The 5022-nt window shown below is 49.4% G+C and overlaps 1 long non-coding RNA gene across 1 annotated transcript; it reads left to right on the top strand.

The window, feature by feature from the left end:
- The first annotated feature begins 1644 nt into the window (after nucleotides 1-1644).
- On the top strand, nucleotides 1645-3764 carry LOC120750863 (uncharacterized). Its single transcript, XR_005700174.1, has 4 exons — nucleotides 1645-1720; nucleotides 2272-2366; nucleotides 3096-3133; nucleotides 3686-3764. It is a non-coding gene; the product is annotated as an uncharacterized LOC120750863 (long non-coding RNA).
- Nucleotides 3765-5022: the final 1258 nt, after the last annotated feature.

Genomic DNA, 5022 nt, shown 5'->3' with positions numbered 1-5022 from the left:
GCCTCTGTGCCGGGCACGTGTGGCCGTAATTGGTGCAGTAAGTGCTGCTGTGTCTTTTGGGAAACACTGGAAGCTACGAGTTCCGTTACGTGGTCAATGACCACCTGCCCACAAGCATCAGGCAGGCGATGGGCATTTCACAGGAGGCACATGGAGAGCTTCTCTGGGGAGGCTACTGCTCTCTTCGGGCTCTCTCCCCTCAAGGAATCAACATTAAGACCAGGGATATTTATGGAAAAATCACATCAAGAGGGCCATGTCCGTAACAGCAAGTGCCTACAGCAGAAGAGGACAGCAAGACAGAAGTTGTAATTCCCTTCTCCTTTTTAATTGCTCTTTCCAAATGAAGTAGGGATGCAACAGTGTCTGATATATAGAGCATGCCTCCCACCTTGGAAATACTTCTTCTGAGCTCAAAAATAATACTGTTGGACCAGATCCATCCCTGGTGCTCATTGTGGGAGACTGGACATGCTGTTGGTGGGGTACTGAGCAGTCTGTGCCCATAAATGTGGGTACAGAGTGTTTTGGTGGTAAGCATGGAAAGGCACCTCCACATCACCCTGCCAGATGCTGGAGATTGCTCAAGGAGACCCTCCATGTGCAAGGCATGGCTCTGGCTCTCCAGTGGGATTTTCACCAACCCCTTTAGATGGACTGATATAAGGGATCAAGCAGGTTGCAGGGCAGGATGCATGTAGGATTAGTCCCACCAGAAAACAGAAAAAGCGTGCTTGTCTGCGGCTCTCAAATGCCTCACTCCTATCAGTCCCCCCTGCCACACCCCTCTGCTGCAGCGTTGCATGCAATTCCCCAGCCCCGAACTCCCACGGACCCGGCTATATTTTCATTATTCTCTTTTTCCTCCTACGTAAAAGCGAAAGGAAGGCTGACAGAAGCACAGCCGCTCCTGACAGCGCCCCGCTGCAAGGGGCCCGAGGGCGGCCCGGCACCCTGAGAAGGGATGCGGAGGGGGCTGAGCTCTGCCCCTCATCCCCCTCGGGAGCCGGGGAAGGCGCGGGGCAGCGGGTGAGCCCCTCGCTGCCAGGGCTCCTGTCAGCTGCCGCGGCCCCCGGGAGCCCCTTGGCGGGGCCAAAGTGAAAGTGAAGCGACTCCCGAAACCCTTTTGGGGGTGGCGGCAGGAGCCATGTGCCAGCCGGGGAGCAGCCCGGCCGCACGGGGGGCGAGCAGCGGGAGGCGGGGGTGTGTGTGGATAATTCCTGAGGGCCGCGGTGCCCCCTCCCCGCCCGCTGCGGCAGGGGCGCCCCGCGCCGCCTTCTCTCCCCTTCCCTCCTGCATCCCGCACCGCCGGCATCTCCCCCCGCAGCCGCACTCGCACCCGTCCCTGGAGACCGGACTGGGCCGGGCCGGGCCGGGCCGGGCCGGGCAGGGCGGGCGGCTCCCCCTCCTCCCCTCCGCCGCGTCCCCCTCAGGCAGGGCAGGGCAGGAGCGCGCCCCGCAGCGCTGCCCCCGGGGGGAGGGACTCGCCTCCCCAGCATGATCACGACGGCTTATTAGGGTGGTCGTCTCTCCACCTCCTTTTTTTTTCCCTCGTAACTATTTTTTTTTTTTTTTTTTCCCAAATTTCCCTGCTCGCCGCGGCTGTCAGCGCTCTCACCGCTGCTCTTACCGCCGCGCCTCCCAGGGCTGTCGGCGCGGTCCTGCCCCGCCGCCCCTTTGTGCCCGGCGCGATGCTGCGAGGGCCCGGGGGCAGCGGCAGGTAAGCGGGGCGGCGGCGAGGGGCTGGCGGGGCACGGCCGGGGCAGGAGGTGCCGGTGAGGAGGGCGCGGAGCCGCCCGCCCCCGGAGCAGCCCGCTTCTCGCCCGCGCCTCCGCGGCCGGCAGGGTTTGTGCCTTCCTTTGTTTTATTTAGGTTGTCCGTAAAAAGTTGTTATCACCGCCACTCGAAAGGACTCCCCCTCCCTTCCCCCCATCCCCTGTCGAGACCTCTGGGGTCTCAGAGCCTGCCCGCATTGGCCCTTGCTTTGAGTCTCCCCGTAACTGCCGCGTATTAAACCTGTCTCCAGCTGCGAGTCATCCCTCTCTCCAGCTTACTTACCCCGCTGCCCCCCGGAGTCACTCACTCCAGCATTTCTGCCTATTTTGATTTTATTTCCTTCCCCCGCCTCTCCTTGTTTCCTGAAGGACTCCCCTCCAACCTGTCTGTAGGTATGTTTGTGTAACCAGACACTGAGAGTAGCCGTCTGCCGAGGAATTAACTCGGCAACCCCCAAAGCTTAGTTTGCATTCAATAGAGGTGTTTGTTTTTCAGGTTTAAGTCTCCAGACGGGTTGAAGAAGTCGCCGAAAAGGAACCACTTCGCAAAGTTTTGTTCCCTCCCTTGAAATCCCACTGGACGCGGAGCAGGTGGGGGATCGGGAGGGGAAACTTTTGGGGCGAAAGGGGTGGTAGGATGGAGAGTGATCAGGGGCTGAGTGGTGTGGGAAGGTGGGGGGAAAGCGCTTTAAAGTTGGGAGAGTGGAGCTGCACTTTCCCCCTTCCCCTCCTCAGCGGAGGATAGCTCAAGGCTCTTGCTCTCGTTCGTTAAAAATAAATACTACAGAAGTTGGCAAATTTTGTAGTTTTAGAGAAGTGGATTCTCTCCAGGATTAACGTAAAAAATGTTGGTGTTTGAGGAACTGCTCTTGCTTAACCCGTAAATAAAGTGGAGATGTTGACAGTTTGTCTAGCCTCTGGTAAATGAGAACAAAAAATATTTCATTTCTTGAAGGGCATCAATAATTGTGAGGGTGGGAGGGAGAGGAAGGAGTTTAACTATTAACCTTTATCTGGGCTCGTAAATGAGTTGAAACTCATGTTTCTGAAGCTTCTTTTATGCATTTGCTTTCCTGTCGTCCCCCCCCTTCTTTCCTTCACTTGAGACGGTGAAAGGTAAATGAAAATAATGATGCTTGCATTAATTGGACAAGCAGCCGATTTTATGGCTCACCAGTAAAAAATAAATGCCACGGGAAAGTTGCTGTTTGCAGTGCAAGCGGTGGGAAAGTGATCTGGAGGGCGGGGGGGTGCGGCAGAGAAGCGTGGCTGGCTGCTGGTTGTGCTCTTAATTTAGGGGGTTTGGATTTGTGTTTCCAGATCTTCACTTGAAGACGGCAAAGGACAGTTTGTGGAAGGTAAGAGAGCCTCTCCCCCAGCACTTACATCCTGTCCTCGTGTGCTGTGAGTACCTGGGTGTTTGCTCAGGCCCACAGAGCCAGCACACCCATGCTGGGAAGTGATAAACAGGAGACTGCCGAGTTGTTGCTGGACACGGTGTGCATACTGGAAAGCACAGGATTTTTTAGCAAAGAGATTAGCTGCTTTTACGCACTGAGATGGCTTGTTAAACTAATGAATTCCTCCCCTCCAAAAAACGGGATAGCCTTTCTTTTCTTAATCAGGACATAGCTTAGGAAAGAGTACAATGAAAACGTTTCTGTTCTGACTGTTTTCTACAGTGGAAGTAGCACGCTTAACTTAACATGTAGGTTGTTTCCATCAAAGAGGTTAGTAATTATTTTGGTATGAATTGGGGGTAAAATTATCCTGGTATCTTCTTAATTGCATCTTTTCCAAATGTCATGTTATTTTGCGGCATGGTTCTTGCCAGAAGTTAAATAAAGTTACTCTCACTAGTTTTGAAGACAAACTGTGTCCAGCCACCAGAGGTTTTCTCCTTCCTACAGGCTTAATGAAGTGAAAGCAAGAGATCCTGTGGAGGAGGCAAGGGTGGGAGAGATACGGGATCATAAAATTTGGCAGAGCAAGTGATTGAGTGCGGTGTCTTTGTTAGTTTGTCAGCATCGCAGTTACCAGTAAAATATGCTTGTAAAATGCGAATTCAAGTCATTTTAAATGAAAATTGAAAAAATGCTTTCTCCCTTTTTTTGTTTCTTAGTAAGAACAGAGTCTTTCATTTATTTGTCATTGTTTTGTCGATCTCTTGTCTAGGAATCAAAAATACAAAGACTGAATAATACTGTTTATTCTCATGAATTATTGTAGAAATCTCTACAGCATACTCGGTTTGGAGGGAGTTCCTCGTCTCCCCCCTAAAATGAGTCCTTGTCAGCAACAAGTGTGTTGATACACGGATCTGAAAGTCTTGGGCATGATGCCAGCTCAAACAATTTAAATGACATGGTTAATAGTGTCTCTACTGTCCTTTTCACACAGTAGTTGTCTCCAATAAACTCAGTGACTTCCAAGTGATAATCACGGATGACACATTAAGTGGAGTCCTAGCTCTCATGTTCAGGTGAACTCTCTTTTGCATCAGTTAGTAAATATGAAATGCTAGTTCCAGATGGAGTATAACAATTTGCAAAATATACCTCTCTCTCCTCTAAATATGTGATTTCTTTAAGACAAATAAGAACCAAATAGATTATCTGAAAGTATTTTCAAACCTGAAGTGTTCTCATGGATTCTATTGCTAGCAGTATAATTTTTTTAAAGTTTTTCTATAGTAATAAATGTATGTGGGACACTGCATCCTTCAAATGAAACTTTATCAAACACTTCAAAAGAGGAAACAATTTTACATAAATTAGGTAAGCCAGTATAGCGAATATAACAAATTAAAACACTCTGTAGCTCTTGTAAAGCATTTAGGATGGAAGTGAAAAAGATGATTCCATCAATTTCAGTTTGAAATAAGTAACTTTTAAAGAGCAGCAAATGCAATTTCAGAAATACACACACTGATAAACAGCTGTTCCACAATGGGAATTTTAAAGCTCTCTGGTAACTTTTCCCCTTGTCGAATTAAAAGATTACAGCATAATATGTAACTACATAAGAAGAAGCAGAGTGGTACAATGGACAGTTTAACTGCAAATTACATGAATGATTGTTTATGACTTTTTTGGAAAGGTTTGAGACTAAAAAACATCATTGCTGGATCTCATTTTCCTGATTTTCAAACCTGCTAGATCTTGCCAATAGCTGTAGAAATGCTCATGTTCTCAGCAGCTGTTAAGAGTTTGCTAAAGCACCTAATAATAACAAGTTTTAAGTCTTG

This window comes from Hirundo rustica, chromosome 3, assembly GCF_015227805.2.
Source record: "Hirundo rustica isolate bHirRus1 chromosome 3, bHirRus1.pri.v3, whole genome shotgun sequence".
In the NCBI taxonomy this organism is placed as follows: Eukaryota; Metazoa; Chordata; class Aves; order Passeriformes; family Hirundinidae; genus Hirundo; species Hirundo rustica.
This window is presented reverse-complemented; position numbering and strand designations above follow the sequence as displayed.